Source organism: Nomia melanderi, chromosome 11 (genome assembly GCF_051020985.1).
Source record: "Nomia melanderi isolate GNS246 chromosome 11, iyNomMela1, whole genome shotgun sequence".
NCBI lineage: Eukaryota > Metazoa > Arthropoda > Insecta > Hymenoptera > Halictidae > Nomia > Nomia melanderi.
In genome coordinates, this window is record NC_135009.1 from 1,029,854 (window position 1) to 1,050,844 (window position 20,991).

The window sequence follows — 20,991 nt, forward strand, 5'->3', positions numbered from 1 at the left end:
TGGAATTTTTTAATTCTAGATCAATTGTAACCGAAAGTGGAAACTAGAATGTGAAAACGTCTACGTGATCAACGCAAATGATTGTTTCTATTACTTCTAATCTATTTATATAATTTTTATCGGTACATGTTTGATAAAAACAACTATTTTATTATGAATTCGCTAATTTATGTGTATAGAAAACAATGTAAACTGATAACCATAATGAATATATGCAGTTTCTTCATAACAATATTATCTAAAGAAACAAATCATTAATACAATTTACACTTTGCAGTGCTTTATTATATAGAAAAATTATCAACCTATTTAAAATGTTAATAATTTCCCGTTTAAAGTTATTACAAATGCAGCAAAATACTTAAAAAAAAATAAAAAAACAACGGAAAGGTCATTTGCGACTGCTGAAAGTTATTTACTGGCCTTACACTGCTACCTAAAAGGAATGTTAGTATACAGAGATATGAGATATGAGATGTATCGGTATGCATGCTGGAACGACCAGAAAAAGATCACTTATAAATGGTAAGAACAAAGATAGATAATTGGAACATGCAAAAGTAGATTCATATAAATCAATTACGAGAGTGTGCCAGCAGAGAGTAATACATTTCTAATAACATGATTACTATCAGCCGCGCTAGATAATGATGTAATGTCAATGGATAAGCGTTTACCAGAAATAAATGAATACTTTGTTGCACTATTACATTGATTAAAGGAGTATGCAACTATGAAAGTCTAACGGAAATAAGTGATAAGAAAGAAAGATTTCCAGTAGTAATCTTCTTGTTGTAAATACTTTCTTTTATTATCTAAAATGACACAATGATAAAGATGTGTTTACTTCACGTTTAACGAAACCGTGTCAACTGACACTTTACAGTGAAATATACAAAATAAAACGTGTTGTGGTTATTTAAATGAAAACAGGTTATTAGCAATGTAGTATACGATTTTTCTTTAATATCTTAAATTGTTGAATTTTTATAAACATTTAAGATTAATACTTTTTTAGCGAAAGTCAAAGCTATGCGTTTAACAGATCGTCATTTCTTTCTCTCTCAGAATAATTAAAAAATCCTACGCTACTCATTTTTTATTTCTTCATGCTTCTGTCTCTTTTGACAGTGGATGCAGATTGGTACGATTCCACTGGACATCGAGCCAAAAAATCTTCACCATTTCGTATATTTGATAATAATAAAAATACGAATACATATCTAAGATATCTCTTAATATTCCTTATGAATACCTTTGTTCCTTAACAATTATACGCAGATAATAAAAAATGTTACAATCAGCCATTTCTTAAGGCTCCTATAGTTGTTATGCTTCTTCAAGAGCGTACAAATTTCTTTACATTTTTTAATGTAAATTATTTTAGACAAGTAAATACAGTACATTATAAAATGTTATAAATATAATACGCATATAATAAATGTCGTAACAAATTTTATATAAATTATTAAATTATTAATGTCCTGAAACAAACAACATCATGTTTTTTATATAGTGAAATATAAACACTAGGTTTACGTCAATTTGACAGCTATTGACGGAGTTTTATAAACAAGTAAAAGTTTATGTCGATTTTCATTACTGCAATTATACAAATACGTATTTTAATCCAAGATCTATCTTTCCAGAAAGAATAGAATGAAGTCTACGATAAATGATCGTTAGTGTTACAAACTCAAGAATGTATCAGTATACTAGTTTTTAGCGTTAAGTTATTACGAAAAGAAGAAAGTAGAAACTTTTTAAACTCAAAATAAAAACATTGAAGTATTTATATAACGAGGCGTCGATCAAAAAGTTAATCAAGTGGAAAATATGAAAAGATTCGATGTTTATAAATACTTAATTACATAGACAGAATTATGAATCAATATTTCTCAAGTTATTTATACATATGAACAAAGTACATATATTAAGTCGATTGTGTAATGAGATTATTCTTATGCGGATAATTTTGTAATGAATTTAACATTTCCCAGAACATTTATTAAAATAACTAGTGGAAAGCAGTTACTTAAATTTACTGGACGACTAAATTTTTAATGAACTGTAGCAGAAACATAAACTCTTAACTTTATTAGATTTAGAGTTTAGCATTACGTCTGGCGGAAGTGGCACCTGTGACTGCTAATAATATAATTGCCGATCAGACTTTACATTCGCTACAAATTTTGAAGAAGAAAGAACAGGTCCACTTTCTCCAGAAACCGAGCGATAACCTGTATGATCTCCAACACGCGGAAAGAAACGGAAAACTCCACTATGAAAATTTTGACACTTATTGCCTTTCTTATCGTTCTTTCGCTGACAAAAACGTGCGATAAACGCAACTTTCTCCGTGCTTGATATCGCGCTGCCTGTAGCAATTCGTTTAATGTTCAATTTCAAAGTTTGCGACTGTACCTCTCTTCCGCGGTCTCTATGCGAATGGACACGATTGCGGATGACGGAGAAACAGCATGTTAATCATTACTGCGACTTGATTGGGGTCTACGGTATCTGTCACAAATATCTTGGCAGTAAATGACATTAGGAAGTATCGTTTGTCAGAGATTTATGGAGACCGTTGACCTATTCACTTCGTTATATTATTTTTGTTTGCTTTGTACGAAACTATAAAAATCATTTAGTTTCTTTAATAATGTCTTCTAATCCATTAACTGTGGGATTTAGTTTAAAAAATTTCTCGTTTTGTGCGCAATGAAATTAAAAAATGAACTGTGTACTCGCCAAACGCAGGATGAATGTACCTATGTAGGGCCTATTTTAATGAAAAACCAAAGAAAAACAAAGAAGAATTACACGTTTATTTGAGAAAATAAATAATTCATCGTTGAAAGACTTAATATTACTTCGAACTTTAAGATGTCGTGTGTACTCACCAAATGCAGTTAACTGGTTAATAGCGCTGTTTATTTGTACAAACTCAAATTTGATACTCGCTACCAGATATTTGTAAGTATATAACCATAAGTAATTTAAGTGAAACAAAAATGGTGACGGATAATTAATAGTAAACCGTATTTTAATTTCTTAATGTTATCCTTTATTTCAGAGTCGTAAGAAAATTTCTTCTATTATGATTCATTATTGGTAAGAGTGATTATTATCGTACGATAATATGTCATTTTTTTTATTCTATTATAATTGTTAAACTTTCGACTTTCACTTTCAATGATACTTTAACACTGTTCCTTCTTTAAAATTATCTTTTCTTCTTATAAAAATGAGTTACTTAAATATAGTTCAACAAAACGATGAATTTTTCCAGAGCTAAACTGAGTATAATTGAAATACAATTTTATTCGAATACTTATTTCGGCAGAATTTTTGTATTCTTCACATACTTTTATATTCTATGTTAGTTAAATTCGGGAAATCGTGTTTATTATATTTAAAATATCGTTATTGATTATGTTGTAATATTCATATTTTTGAAAGATGAAATACGATTTTGAGATCTATTTATCCACCTTATGTACAAATAAACATACTTATTACTTTCAGTTCAAATGAAATGTACCTATTAATTAACTGTATCCGAAAAAAGAATGTATGTACAACATGTCAAAACAAAAAGAATGAATAAGAAAGAAACGTACGTTTTGATAATAAAAAAAAAGTAGAAAAAACATCTGCTATTGCAGTTTTTAAATATTATGGAATACAAATGAATACTCCGCATAAAATTGCTGCATTAAAACAAGAATAATCACAAAATCAATAAAATAATTAAATTTTGATGAATACTATATGTATGTATAATAGAAAAGGTATATTGCCTAGTCAGTTAACATAATCGAGATTTTATTCTAACATAATTTGAACATTTGTAATTAAGGTCCATGTGATGAAACCTACAAGAATTTATGAAACCAAAGAAACTAGAGCAATTGTTGCATGTATTTTGTTACTGTCATTCAGACATTATTATTATGAGTATAATAATACATACATACATACTATTCTTAGCTATACTTATTATTCTGATTTCGTAACTCAATATTCGTACACTCTTAATGAAAATAAGTAAATTCAGATCAATATTTATTGCGCACAGCTTCAATTCTTAAATACTTCGTAATGATTAGCTAAAGCTATGTTTTTGTTGAATGAAGAACGACTAATCGTAAGCGTGTTTAGGTAAAATGCGAATGCACTGACAGTAAGTGATAATTAACAGTCGAGATGCTTTATAGACGATCATTTTATTGCTTCCTAATGCAATTAATCGTTTAGCAGGAAGCGAACTTAGCCGTAATAAGCTGTATTACGTGTAATATATACGCGTAAGAAGGAAAGGAACAAGCGACGTCAGGAGTTTTTTCTAAGAATTAAAACTTCATGTAGAACGAAGCTAAACCGGAACGTAACACGTACTTACTTCGACAATTATAGTGAGGCTAATTAGAAAGAAGTCAGAAGGTTCTCACATTTTCATTGAAGCGCCGGCAAGGGACTGGCTAAATTATAACCCCGCGTTCTATTACGCAACGAGTGAAGCCACCAAGGAGACGCACACAATGCCATTGTACTTTTCACGTTACGTGTTCTCATGTCAATGAAGCAAACTTTCGTTGTTTGACACTCCGGATGATCAGTGACATTTTTATCATATACGGCAAATACGTTATAACCTGATTTGTTCGAGATAGGATAAACCGATGAAAATGAAATGAAGTTTAAGAGATTGACTTTAGTTTTTCTATTTTCAGTCTCAGGTTTAGGAAGGTATAACAATAACATAAATGATACTTTTCGCTACCTAAATATAATTCGTTTTAATTTAACGGAATTTTTTTTTTATTATGAAAACGTATTCATGGCGTTCCTTATTATCTATTATGTGTTAAATTATGCAGCAAATGACGATATACAAATAAAATGGATAGATACATTGCACTAAGTTATGTGAGAGAGAACAAATAAATGAATATTAAATAGAATTTATAAGGTCGACTTAGTTGTTTATTTTTTAGCCTTGTTTTAGAAGAGCACGGCAATAAAGAGAATGACATATTATATTTTCAATAAATCATAATTCATTATAATTCAAAGAAACGCTTTTATTATGGTATACACATATTCATTATTTTGACACTTATAATATGTTTACCTTGGTAAATCAGCATGTAACTAAAATGGAATTAATGATAAAACTGAACGTTTTTAAGCATCCATAAATGAATAATTTCATATAATTATAAATTCATTAGATATTCATTCATAATATTTTACAGAAGTAAAAGTACACACACACATATATATATATATATATAATCAGATTTTTTAATTAGTATAAAAGAAGGAGTCAAGTAATAGTTTGAATAAATGACTTTTTTCAGTATACGGTAATGTTTGTGTAACTGTACTGTCACTTTTTGAATATTTCAAATTAGGTAATACATAATCAGACACATACATTATTTACTTATGTTAAAAATTCACTTAAATGTTATAAAATATTTGAGATAAAGCTACCTCTTCGACTATTGTAATTGCATCCTTTATAATTTTCTCGCTGGAAGCAAATACTTTTATTAACCACTCTATGTGCAGTAAAAAACATTTATTTCTATAACCTAATGAATGTTTATTTGATTAATCAATATATTTATGAAAACACAGAAACAAGAAACAGAGAGAAACTTAAAAAACATCAAAGAAACGTTTAATGATCAAAAAAGAAAGTGAGCTAGGAGAAGAAATGACTAATAAAATAATACACCTTTAAGCAGGAAACTGGCTTTTTAGTACGCGGAGTGTACTGATCAAAAGAATATTGATTATTTTGGTCGAGATATTTGTAATATGCCTAAATGAAAATTTTGTTCCATTTAAATATGTTTTATTAACATTATTAATTATTTAGATCTTAAAATCCATTGTTTGGTATGTTGGGAATTACGACTTTTTTTATTTACACAAATGATTAATCTTTCTGATAAAATTTCAAGAAAACGATTTATACTCTCTTATTAAGCCTCATTTTCTCTGCAAATTTCTTTCTTTAAAATTTGATTTTCACTAAGAACTGGTTAACCTGTAATAGAAAAATTTTAAATGTCCGATACAGTAGTACAGTAGTACTAGTTTTCCTATTACTACATTTTTAGAGAATAGTAAAAGAAAATGGATTATATAAATATGAGTTTTTCAGAGGTAAAAAAGAATTTATTATTAGTTTGTACTTTGCAAACTAATTAGCCTAGTTGGTTTATAGCATTCTTTAATGCATAATCTTTCTGGGTTCATCGTTAATAATGCAAAATCATAAGGGTCGTAATACTTCGTTTCCTTATTAAGTAATTAGACTTGTAATAGAAAAAAATAGTTATTAAAGGAAAGGCATAAAATAGTCTAGAGCTATAACTTTCAATACATATAAATTAGTGATTGTAATTTTACCATATTTCTATGAAATATATTAACTTCAAGTATATAAAAGTTTGAACATTCTTTTATATATTTCCTACTTAAAAAATCTAAGTTTTCTGCCGATCAAATAAGTAATCCGAAACCTTGAGTGGTATTATATATAATACTATGAATACTAATATGAAACTCTATAGAATTTCCTTAAGGTATTATAATTTCGTGATAATTGTTTTAAAATACCTACCAGAATACAAAACAGAATCGCTTATATAAGGTAAGCATTAATTTATACATATAAATTATTGCAGTAAACTATAGAGTCCGTCTTTTACCCTTTTAAATTACGTAAGTACGTATTAAAATTAAGTTATTGAAATAATCAACTTCACAGTTAGCTTAGAGTCTTTAATAACATGTCATCATGTTACCATATTATTATCTAATTCTCGTAGTATTAAGAGGATGTATTAACAAGTTTCTAGTGTGCTCGGATTAATCCGATTCTATTGACAGAATTAAAAATTCTAAGTATCAAACTGTTCCTAATATATGAAATATTTGATGAACATTCATAGGCAATTGAAACAATGAACATGTAGAATTCATTTCTGACACGTAAGCATCAGAACATAATAACAACACAACATTTATTTTGCTTTTGTAATTGTTTTAATGATCACAACAGTTAACAACCGGTTCAATGTACCAAGTGATGTAGACAAGTTCACGAACATCTACTGCAGTAAAAGACGAGTTACTTTGAAAGATTTTTACCTTAAAATGACAGAATGTCATGATATTTTATGATGATTATGACTTTCATAACTTTCTTAGTAAAAAATGTTTCAAATCGTGTTAACGTAATTCTTATTTATGCATTGTAGGACCCCCTATTTTATACCCCTGTTTTTAATTGAAGTTATTTCGTACACGAAATGGAAACAAATTACATTCCTGTTGTTTTAAAATGAAATGAAATGCATATTATATTTTGTTACATTAAAAAATCTATTTATTTAGTTATAGTTTTACGCTTTTAGATTTGTATAACGCAGAATCCTAGGAAAATCGGATTGCATACTCGAATTCCGCATGAGAAGTATTATTATGATCACTCATTAAATCTTCTGTAACAAAACAAAAAAAAGTTAAATTTTGTAGACTAGTGTAGTTATCGAATAACATGGGAGACTTCGAAACTTCATTTATTTTACAAAACCAGACCGATGTCCCATCCCAACAGTATCATAACTGTTTTCAACTGGTACTTACAACCCAAGAACTTATACTTTCGTTCCTTTTCATTTCGGGGTATTGAACAGAACCTAAATAGGATTTCATATTCGGTACACTTACTCCACTCTGAAACGCGAACGCGATCGTCGTAGTAAACTAGACGCAACGGTATACAACTATTTGGTCCACCTAGTATCGTGTAACAAAAGCTCCCCGTTGTAACACAACTCGTGCAGAAAATGCATAACGCTTTTGACGTGAACCCCGACGGTGCGACATAGTTTTCAGCAAAACCTTGAAGCGTTCAGCTGGAAGCTAGGCTAGACAATACGGAAAGTAAAGCACGTTCGCTGGTTTGTGTTCTCGTGTCGGAAACGGTGCGCAAAAGTCAATGTAGGAGAGATTGTGTTACTTCTACCCATTGCGGTCGGAAATAGGCACGTATAATATTTTGAGCGTATGTCGTCTTGCGAGAAAGTTCGGTTTCCTTTCTCCCTTTCGACGAGTTGTTTGCGCGAGCTATTCTTTTTTGCTTTTTTCCTTCACGTCACAAGCTAAACGCTGTGCTCCATAAATGTATTGTACACACAGGCGATGAATTTCGAGTCTCGCTAACGACGTGTCACACGCCAGTTTAATTCGAAAGCCTTCGATGCTCCGATGGAATTAACAAGAGGTGTGGATTTCGCGGAGGAAAGTAAGCACCGATAAATTAAACCGATCGAAAGTAAGTAACACCGGGGTCATTAAAAAGGGGTGCGAGGCTTATGTTGCTGTATATAGGGTGGGCCTCATAAAGTGTTATGAACCGTTTTCTCCGAGGCTACGACACTCATAAATGTTATTTTTTTAACTTGGTAACTGTGGAATTTAATTTCAGGAATCTCTGATAATGGTCGCAATAAAATCGAACAATGAAGTGTATACTGGTCAAATGCAGTTCAAATGCACCCATAATATATTCTAACGAAAAATTAAAGCAACACGAAGAAAATATTATATGTTTATATGAAAAAATAAATAATTCATCGTTGAAAAAATTAGTATGAGTTTGAGTTTCAAGATTAGCAGATGTGTTAAAATAACCCATCCCAAATATCTTTTTCCAGTTATTGGAAAAGTACTAATAATTTCTTAGGAAATTGTTATATAAAGTAATTTAGTGATGCGTAAATTAAAATTCAAGTTGATCGAAATTTCAGTATAAGCACTCTTGTAATTTGTATATAAAAACTATCGCTAGTTTAAGGGATCGGTAGTTCCAGTGTTAATTAAATGGATCAAGATGCTGACTATTTGAGGCTCGACAAATTTTTCTAGAATAAATGCTAAGAGATGCATACAATTCTTTTTTCTAATGAAACAGAGTATTAGCTGTTTTTCATTAGGATCTCTCTCATTCAATAATAGTAGCATTTAACTACCTACTTGAAATATTTGTTTTATTTTATATACTTAAAGAATTATAGCAAAGAATTCTTTTGGCAAATGAAAGTATTAAATAACTGTCGAATTGAACAGTTTTAAGCGTATACTGGGTTTAAAGTCAACTTATGAATTTCTTAAAAGGCTGCTTTATTAGCAGAGATCGTTTTTTGGTTACTCTTAAATTGTGATTGAATCAGGAAGTAACAAAGTGATAAATTAAAAATGTTATATACATATTTACTAATATTTTAAGAATCTATAGCATAAAAAAAAGTACTTAAAAACTGTCCCTATTAACACAACATAATATGGACTTAGAATACATGAGAGGAACTTTATTTAAAGGATTTATTTAAACCATTTGAATAATACCAATGTTTCGATTAATATTATTAAAATACATTATTACATAACAGAGTTAAATTCAGAATTCTACAGAATTTAGCAACAATTTGTTTAACAACAACAATATGTATGTTATAACTCACAGATCCCGCAAAAATGATTATTATTAAAGTATTTTCGCATCTTTCTTTGCTGGAGAATTATTTTATGTCTCGTGTATCCTCCTAAAAGGTAGTTGAATAGTGTTATATATTGTGACCGAAATGGCCACTAAACAAAATTACTATGAGTAACTCATTTATTTCCCAATTTCGATCCTAATATCCTACGTGTATTAACGGAGCTACAAATGATGTCCAATATAAATGTTCAGTAGCATGAATAACTAGATTATAACGTAACATAAGAATTGTGATATCAAATAATTAATAATTCTTCCTTTTTATCTTTGCTGCAAAAAGAATATGTGATACATAAAACGTTGATATTTTTCGTAACGTCCTGAGCAAAACTGAAATTATTTTTTGATTTTCAAGTAGACAGCTAGAAAGACAATTCTAGTCACAATACTTAGGAATGTCCAAGTGAAATTCCATTTCAAGGAATGACGACTGCCACTTTGCTTCTTAACAATTAACCCAGGACAATTTAAAAAATACAATCATAATAATATTATTAGAAGAAAAATTACGTTATTATTTGCTGTGGTTTCTGAAAAAAAGAATCTACAACACTTTACTTTTCAATCACCATATATAAGTTCGTGTATATTCGTTTGCTTTGAGAAAATTGACAAATGTAATAGTTCCTAAACAGAAGGAAGGTATTGATGACATTAACTTTTCGTTGTTTATAACACATATTGAGATTTCCACATTCTCTTCGATGTAAAATTAGTAAAAGGGTGTTTTTTATTGCTTTGGATGACTTTATAATATTAATTCTATCTAGTATAATGTCTAACATAGACTTTTACTCCACTGCATAGGAGAGATAAAAAATAATTTTCATTATCTCTTCGGCAACCGTGTTGATCCAAGATAGATTACAATGAATACTATGTAATTTGTTGCATCAGGTACTCTGGTATTTCTTTGACGGAAGTTATTTATAATAGATTGACTATTGAATCGACAATATCCAATGATTTACGGTTGATGGAACAGATAAGACTCACCGAAGTGGAAATACTTACTAAACATGAATTAAAAAGTGAATATTGGCGCAGTTAAAGTTAACTTTCAATTATATCATATTATCAGAAATTGCAGGTTTAATCCTACTCGCACGTATTTGGAAATGCAAATATTTTTAAATGTATATTTATGAGACATGTTTCGTAAATGAATAAATTCATTGCTTTTTACAAAGATAATTATTACATATTTTGTTCCTATATAATTACAGAATAAAATTTACATGCATCAAATTTACATGCATCAAGTTATAAATTTCTGAACTGGACAGTACAATCTTTATTTCATCCATTGCATTTATTGTTGTGTTTAACACATTATACGCGAGAGACGTACTAGTATGTTTTTCGTGTATCATCTAGTAAAGATAACTAAATGTTCGTATTTATTTGATTAACATTCTATATCAACAATGAAATGTTGAGTATTTTTACGTATGATTGAAAGTACAATTTCTATTTGCACTAGAAGCTATCGAAAACATATGACATAATAAACGACGAGTTGAATGTAAGTAATTGATTTTTGGTTACAATTGATATATTTGTTTATGTATTATAAAGGTTTGATCCAATGCCCCACCTTATCCCCGCCCAAGTTTAAAGTACGCAGTCGGTAATATAGGAAAATGAAAAGCATTTCAAAATATAAACATGAATATACATTAGAAAAAATGTAAGTAAATCCATATACGCAAAAAAATTTGCAATCAAATTAATTTTCAGTTTTTCCATGATAATTAAGATCTTCTAACATTAAGATGTAATATTTTACGTTTCATAAATCAAAGTACGTTAAAAATTTCATGCAAAAATATCTTATATCGCCATGTGCAATGACATTCAAAATTGTGCAAAGAAACTGAAAAACAGTGCAACTGTATTCGTGAACAAATTCCATTGACATTTTCTTTTACGCAGTAATGTTAATAAAATAATATCAATGTTCTAAAGAAGAAAGTGTAAAAGTATTATTTCAACAAATTATAAACCGTTGACCCTTTTTGATCAGTAACTTAATTTTCTTTTAGAACTGACACGCATATATTACCATTGATCATTAAAAATCAGATAGTATCATTGTTTGATAATATTTTTGCTATTCATTTTATCTTATGAAAATGATGATTATGATACGATCTATCAGTCGTTCAAGAGTAAAGTTTAACAAACAATATTACGTGTTATAATACGGCGATAAGATTACATACTTCCCTTTTGTCTGAAATCATAATGTTATATCTGTATTTAATTTGCATTTCATTTAAGCACACAGTGAGAAAATGCATGTTTCCCAGTTAATTTGCTATTAAGAACGAGCTTGCAAATACTTCGCGCATCGTATATTTTTACATTTAATTAGCACATTAATTAACCGTGATTGTCCAAATTGTTAATAATTGCAAATTGTTAACTGTAGTAATTCGAATAGTCTATTGTTCGCAGGAAGAAATGAAGAGGTCGTCTAATGGTAGTCTGGCAGGAAGGGTTACATTTCCTCGAGAACCAATTTCCTCTAACTGTTACGTTCAACGTAACGACGTTTGCGAATTGTCCTTGCTGTGTATACAAAGGAATTCCTTTACGCGATTCAAAATTCTGTATAAAAAATAAAATCAATACTGTGAAAGCTAAATCTTTAATATAATACTTTTCATAACATGTTGTAATAACTCGATTCACAAGCATTACTGTAGTTAAGACTGTAAATACTCAATGCACTAATCTGAAATTTTAAGTGAAAAGTTAACTCAGCATAAAATATAACAAATGCTGCACAGAAAACCATACTTTTGGTTCTTAGCATTAAAAATAAATTATGTAAGAAATATCGGAAAAAATGTCGCCCAATATATACTTTCATTTCATTTCAAAACCGTTTCTGTATGTTTAAATATTTGTAATAATATAAAAATAGAATAATTAATTTGGTAGGGTATACAAAATTATTTTTTTAAAATACCTTCATATAGCTTCTATAATTAACATGAAAATCATTTTTAAAAGGTATAAATGTAATAAATAAGATAATTGAATTTAGAATTTAGGGGAAGGGTTATGGTGTAAATTTTTCAAACCGTATTCTCCTTGGAAAGGGATTTTAAAAATTGTCAAAAGCAATGATTTTTATATTCGACTTTGTATTTACAGTTAAGTTATTACATTTTTGTTATTGAATTATTATTTATTTTTTACTGTGTTCTTTCAAAATTGCACAGCGACGCCACGGCGGGATTGTGTCGTTTATGTGCATATAGTCTTAATTCCTTAACCTTTAAGTAGACAGGTGAAATTTTGTAACGTTAGTGATCGTGTGGGGTGTTCGCGACACTCCACGGTAAATAGACGTTTGTAAGCGTAAGAGATGAGAAATTGTTGTCTCAATGATCGAGGTAATCTGACATCGTTAGCACGTTTAACAATTTGTCATTTTACTAAACTTATAGTTACTTATTCCAAATATTTTGGTCTCACCAGTTTAGTGTTCCCCGATTTAATACTCGAACACCATATTATTTGTGGAATTATCGTTCTATTCACATACTTAATACACATGTAAATACATAGTTACGTAGTATTCTGGCCCGCAATTGGTTAAAGCACATACTTTCTCTAATTTATAGATATATAATATTAATTGATTTATTTTTTACAGTCGTATAGAATAGTAAATCATGAACGAGGTTAGATTAAATTCTGAGGTCGAAAACATATTCGGACACCTATTATACCTCGTTACATATTTCCTTTTAAAGGTATGTTTGTCGACTTTATATAACTGTTTGTAAATATCAAGTAAGCGTCGCAGGTCGCTCAGTTTCAAATAATCACTCTCATAGAGGGCTTCGTCATTTCGACAACGAATTTGTGAGAATGGGTTGTAAAAGTAAAAATATGTGATTTAATATTCGACAATTTGTTATTTGTCATCAGGAAAAAGGCAAATCGTACCGACAAATCGGGAAATTATTCAATTTAAGCAGTGGTGCAATTGCAGACATTAAAAGACTGTTCAATGAAGAAGATCGGATTGAATATATTCCGCAAAAAAGACGTCCATGTGTTCTCGACGATCGCGATAAGCGGAAAATTTTAGTTTATTTTTCATATAAAAGAGTGATTTAGGATTAAGGGTTCCAACTTTAACTGCAGAGTTGTTTGAAGAAAGTGGAAAAAAGTACATGTGAATACAGTTCCTAATGTCTTTAAAAAGACTGGTTATAGTGGTAGAGCAGCCCGAAGAACGCCATTTATAAATTCCACAAACCGCAAGAAGCATTTAGCATTCGCCAAAGAATTTATTTCTAAAGAACAATCAATATTGGAATGATGTGATTTTCGCGTATGAAAGTCAGTTTTAAGTTTCCCATTGTTAAAAAATGAAAATTAGTATGACGTAAACCAAGTCAAGAGTTAAGAATAAACGATATGAAAGCGACGGTGAAACACGGTACTGGAAATTTGATGGTTGTGATTGTATGTCAACAGATGGTATAGGAGAATTAGTTTTTATTAACGGTATTTTAATTAAAAACAAGTACTTAAAAATTTTTTAAGGAAAATTGAATAAATATGCTATAAATATAAATAATCAGTTTTAAATTTTGTCAACACAATGACCCGAAACATAAAGCAGAAATAGTACAAGAATATTTACTGTACTTGTCCAAAACTGCTACACCCTACTCTACAATCAGCAAATTTGAACCCAATGTTTAATAGAAGAGTGGTTACCTGTCATTCAAAATTATTTAATTCAAATCATTTCAGATATGCCATCATGTCTGTAACATGTAGGTATCTAGAGCAATAATTTCAAAACTATATACCATGGTGTCCGAATATGAAAATCGAGTAACTTACTTAAATACCAGACTGGGTATTAAAATGTTAAGAAAATGAAAAGGACATGCAGATGTGTCGACAGAGGGAACTCTGTAAATAGATATACGGGCGTTACAGGTTAATACGGAAATCCGAACGTTCCGTGACGACACACTCTCCACTATGAAAGTGTTTTTACGAGAATGAATTTATGGCAGATTAGTTTAATATTATATAGGAAGGTATATACTGAGACGGCCAGACGCATACAAGACAACTTAAGGTCTTTTATACTGAAAACAGTATGCATGGAGTGTCATTATAGATATAATGATTACTTACTAAATCCACTAAAAAAGTTTCAAAAATTTGACTGACATTTGAAAAATAATTCGGTCCTTAAGCAGTTAACTGTAATAGTGACCAATCACTGTTGTTTTGTTCATTTGTACCTTTTACAAGATGTAACACACGCCCTTCTTAACCTAACTCATTCAATTTACTCTTGATTAACCTTTTGTCTTGTAATAACGTGTCAGACTCTAGGTGAAGATTTTAAATAGAATTTCAGAAACATATATATTATTCAATTCCTGTGAAATCAAATTAAATATTATTCCCCTGTTATCAATTATTATAGTGTAAAGCAAATGTAGACATAGAATATACCTAGAATTTTTCTCTTTTCTTCAATAAATTACTAATGTCGAAGTAGTCGTATCGATCATAGTTGAGAAATAAATCATAGGATAAGGAATTAGCGAATTCGAGTATTTTATGAATACTTTTAACCATAATAATTACAAAAATATAATGAACTCTCTCAATGTATTTATGTAAACACATTGTACGCAATACGTATATCCAATATGTTGTTCCTCATTCTTGGAGTTCAAGTGCCACGTTTATCAGATTTTATCATCAAATTTATCAAATTTGATTTTTCAAGCCGAATGACTCATTAATACGTTTTTGAAAGCTGCAAGTACATAAGTATTTACTGAACCACCTAGCTTGAATTTAGCGTACATAGATTGAATATACATAGTGTTATGTATATAGCATTGTCAATAAATTTTACGTAATATTTTGATATGTTTTACATTACTTATTCTAAATACTAAGAATCCAAAATAATATTTTGAGTGCTACATTTGTTACATTGAATATTTACATTATTAATTAAAATAATTTTTATAAATCGAGTTACTGCAATATGTTATTAAAAGTATTATATTAAAGAAGCTGAAGTTTCACAGTATTAATTTTATTTTTTAAACAAAGTACTATCCCTTATAAGTAGCATTCAAAACCCGTGAAATATAAATACGTATTAAAATTGAAGGTTACTTTAAGTTTTTGAAAAATATGAATGTAAAAGAATACCTTTTAAAATTGTACATTTTTTCTCATATTAACTATTTCCTAGGAAAACACTGAACAGGAATAATGTGAATACTATGTACGGTAAGTATCACCAAATATATCTGCTTTACTTCACTTTTACTAAGCATATCAGGGATCTAGAATCTAATTGTCTTACTCGAATATTTCACTATAAAACTCACTGTAAAAATAACGAAAAAATTGAATACAAATTTCATGTATTGCAACCAGATATAAAGGACTTTATTTGTCATAAGTGAACTGCGAATCTTAATGCAAAATAAAATGTTTTAGTGTAATGTACAACAGCAGGAGTTAAATAGAAGTTTACATTCTTCGTTAATGATTTTAACATGTTAACTTTGATGTAAAGATGTTATTTTAAATTGTTTCTAAAGATGTTATTTTAAATTGTTTCTACACATAACATATGTATTTGTGAATAAATTATTTTAGTTTTTAATTATTAAATACGATACTATAGTATCAGTAACAAATTTATTATCAATATATTTAACATTATACCTTATTGTAGACAATATAACAGTCATTTATTTGTTCATACGTTTTATCGATGTTAACACATGCTTAAAATATTATTATTGATTTAAAAATGAATTTATTCTTTAATAATCTAAATAAATGTTACGTTGGCTTAACACACGGAAGGGTTTCCGTCTAAATGGTTGGGTTCTTGTCTCGATCGAAGAATTACACACGGCGAGTTGTTAGTGTAAAAGAAACACTTTATTGTAACTACACAGATTTTTATGACTTTCGTACAAAGTTCGGTTTCGCGACATTTGCGAAAGTAGTGCGTTTGTAGAAATATGTCTTTCAAGAGGCTTTGTAGCGTTTTGGCTGGTTCTCATAACGTCATATTTTATGTAAACTTGGGTTTTTTACGATTGGTCAGCTGCATTTTTGGATGGAGGTAAGTTGTGTTTTGTCATTGGCCGCAGGGGTGTCTATTTTGTGTCTTAAAGTGGGAAATTGTCAAAAGTCTAGGTTTGTTTCGTCATCGTCGTGATTTGTAACTATTTGTTTGGCCTTTACGATTACGGGTTTTTACGGTTGCAGCTTGTCGCTGTGTCATATGTGGCGTTCAAATGTGGTATAATGACCATCATAAAAATTAGCAGGATTTCGGAGTGCTCGCGCACCTGATCTGTAATTATATGATTATCCTAAGTCGCTTCGCTGTCGATTAGTTTATGATTCGAGACGAATAAGTCAAACGTAACAATAAATATACATGCAATTTATTAATTTCACTTTACTGTCAATTTCCACTATTTTCATCTTTTCTAATAAAAATTAATAACATTCTTTTCGAATTTAATTTAGTTTACGTATATTACTTATGTTATTTATGATTTTATCTTTCTTATATAGCTCTTAATATTGACACTATCCACTGTAGGTATTTATTACATTTAACATTTCGTGTCCACGATATTATTAAAACATTCGCTGTTCAACGGTTAGTAAGCAAATATTCTTATAATAAAATAAATTTGGGAAAAATACGTTTACAAATGAAGATAAACGCATATTTGTAAGTTGCACACAGTGAAGGAGTTATTAATTTATATCGAACACTCTTAGGGAAACAGAAAAGAGGGTCTTTCATCGTAACATGATAGATGTGGAGGGTCCGCACCCTTTGTATGAGACATGCGATCTCTTAAAGGGGAACCTTGTAGTATTTAGAAGCATTGCTTACGAATTTGTGTTTCATTCGTAGTATCACTATAATAAATTTCGTAAAATACTTGTAATTAAAACACATAATACGGATTTAAATAAAATTCTATTTCAGAACTAAATTAGTGTGTATCTATAAACTGAACTGCAATATTTTCAAATGAATTACAGTGATGCACGTTTAAATTTCACAAGACTCATGAGCCGGTAGTGAAATTAAAGGGGGCAGGGTACAGTCTTTTTTTTATAAGCAATGACTCCAGCACGTCTCGATGAAGTGAGATAATAGATGTATCGAGAGCAAACGAGATGAACACAATATGTACAGTACGTTGAGCAGCATCAAAGGTATACTGCAACTAAAGAAAAATAAACATACAAGATTTGAAAATTTCATTTTCAATCTTTTTAACCTTATCTTTATAAATGTAACACCAATGGATTGCTGGAATTCTTCCAATTAAAATGAATCCAAACACGACGGAAATTGGACTATTTTGATCGCTTTAGAACATTAATATACTCAATTGTTTGGTCTTGTTATAACCAGAAAAATATCAACTATCCACTAATGCTACAATTATAAAAATAAGACGAAAATTACTGTAAATGAAATTTTCTTTATGGGATGTTTACTTTTCATAATCGCGGTATCTTATTAATGTGTGCCAGTATTCTTCCTCTTCATAGTATTTATTCTCTATCTTTGCCTACTGACAAGGAAAAGTATCGAAACCGGAAATTCAAAAATTATGACACTTTGTGTGTAAGTAGAATAAGCCAAACCTAATACATTTCAACCCTATTTTCGTGCCGAATTTGACTTTGAAGGGATGAAGTCGTTCTTTGAAAAAAATGCAGATTTTTCTTTTCTGTGGATTATCTTGAGAATGGTAAGAGATAACGAAAAAATAAGTTTGAAGAAAAAATACATCGGTCTTTCACGCCTATAAAATTGCAAAATAAAATTTTTCAAAAAGTTCAATCCGTCTTTTTTCGAAATATTTTATTTTGAAATTTTATAGATGCGAAAGAACGATGTATTTTTTCTTCAAACTTATTTTTTCGCTATCTCTTGCCGTTTTAAAGATAATTCACGGGAAAGACAAATCTGCATTTATTTCAAGGGGTGATTTCACCGCTTCAAAGTGAAAGTCAGCATGAAACAAAAATGGAAAAGTATTAGGCTTGGCTTACTTTACTTACACGAAAAGTTTTATAATTTTTTGAATTTCCAGGTTCGATATGTTTCCTTGTGAGATGAAGCTTCGTTGAACTCCAGGATTGAGTGGTAGCAGGAGAGTGGAGATGATTTCTGGAAATTTAACTGTGTGGATTTTAATGAAATTTAAGCGGGCATCGCTGTACTATGAAATCTTTAATGTCGCTTAGTATAAATTGTACAAGAAAATACTTAAATGTATTGTACTTTAAAACGTTACAATTGAAGCGATTTAAAACGGTTTGTTATATAACTTATCAAATATTTGATACTTATAATTTATAAAATATTTTATACACTTTTAAACATCGATCTTTAATTCACCAATAAATGATAGAAGTATCTAGTATACCTATCTATAAATAGAATTTAATGATTAAATGAATGTGATCACAGATTCGTCGTATTACGAGACTCTGAAATGTATCAAAGAATCTAGAAGAAGTTACAATGCTCATTTTTTTATGACTAGTTTGTTATAATCATAGTTGTCTCAATTGCGTTAATTCTTTTATGTATTTTGGCACAAGAAATTTCATACTTCTTAATATAAAAACAGGATTTTAGATGCAATAACTTATTAAAATTGTCAAAGAATATTACAATAAATTATTGAACAATTCTATTGACATAAAAATTTAGTAATTTAGTAATTTGTTAAATATATTCTGTACCAGATTATATTCAAATTTATTTCAGTTAAGAAATTCGAAAGAAGATTGCTGGTTAGGTAGTGACACGTATCCTGATTATTTTTTTTTGTCATACATATGAATATAGTTTAATTCATAAGTTAAATCATTTCAGTTTATGGCAAAAATATTTCATTACCATTTATTAATTTATTTTCAAGTGGTTGGTATTAGAAGTAGTCATTATTGACGACACGTTTAAATATTATATAATTTCGTATACGTAATTATAGAAAATCGAATTGAATATTGTTGAAAAATCATGGATTCCTAACATTCATGGCCTCGTTTACAGCTGTTGACAGCTCACCACATTTTGATAACATATATGGTGTCCCATTTATTCCTACCATCCTTATCATCTTTATTATTTTCTGTTATTCTGAGCATTTTGCACATGTTATTGTTATTTTCTGCAATTTAGAGTGAAAATTTTATAATTATCATAATGTTTACACCGAGGTAATAGTAACGAAAATTTCAAAACCATAATTGTCGTTTTAAGTAGAGCTTTTTACTTTTATTCATATTATTTTAATCAAAAGGATTGCCAGTGTAATTGGCAATTAGAAGAATAAGTGGCAAGATATAGAAATTTACGTGCACATTTCCTTCCTCAACCAATATATGATGAAAAAGTTGTATGGTTTTAAAAGAGAACCTACATCAGATTATATAAACTTGTTCTGTACGTATTGTTTGTGCGTAGTAATGGATGACTGCGTTGACTTATCAACAAAATGAAGTTAGAAACTTAACCAGTAAATTACATTCGACGGGTGTACACGTCATCTTAAAACGTAAACGCTGCAAAGGGTCAAGAACAAATTCTGCATCATTCATTTTGCCCTCTGTACAATTTGCAGCAACTAAGTTCGTCACAGCAACTAACTCCGAACCATTAAATATACACCACTTCTAAAATACACAACTATTCGCAATCATTTGGAGTTTACAAATGGAGTAAACAAATATTAACACATTGTTGATCGGCAATTTTACGCAGAAGCTATCCCGTGTCACCGATTATTATTCCGTAATTAAATATGAAAGTTGAGACAACCTAAATAATCTTCAATATACTTTATTTGCATATAATGAATTAAAATGAAACTTTGGACATGTTTTTTATATAACTTTGAATATTTTGCTTTTGCAATATTCTATATTACCCTGCGCTTCAAAAATTGAAATAGATAATGCAAGTGCAAACACGAGTTAACTAGTGACTGGTCAACAATATGTTAAAGATATATTAGAAGGGATGAGAAATTTTTATTTCAAGTTAATTTCGATGTGACAATCACTACTTCTGTTGAAACTTTGTTTACTGCTAGGGTAAAGACAGATTCGACTAAATGATCATTGTTGTGATCACTTTAGTCTTTATACGAGTTTAAGAAACAAATTATGGGTAACTCAAGAATGTCCTAAAAAATTGAGTAATTAATTCTTTTTATTGCAAATATATTTATAAGTATTCATTTTGGACCTATTGTTTCTAAACCTTTATTTATATTTAGAATTTAATGCTTCTATAACTTCTTTTCAAAAAG

At 29.4% G+C, this 20,991-nt stretch overlaps 1 protein-coding gene across 3 annotated transcripts in view; it reads right to left on the reverse strand.

Annotated features, from left to right (window-relative positions):
• centrocortin (cerebellar degeneration-related protein 2-like) overlaps nucleotides 1-20,991 on the reverse strand; it is a 200,138-nt gene that overhangs the window by 122,199 nt on the left and 56,948 nt on the right. The gene's annotated exons all lie outside the window — the stretch shown is intronic.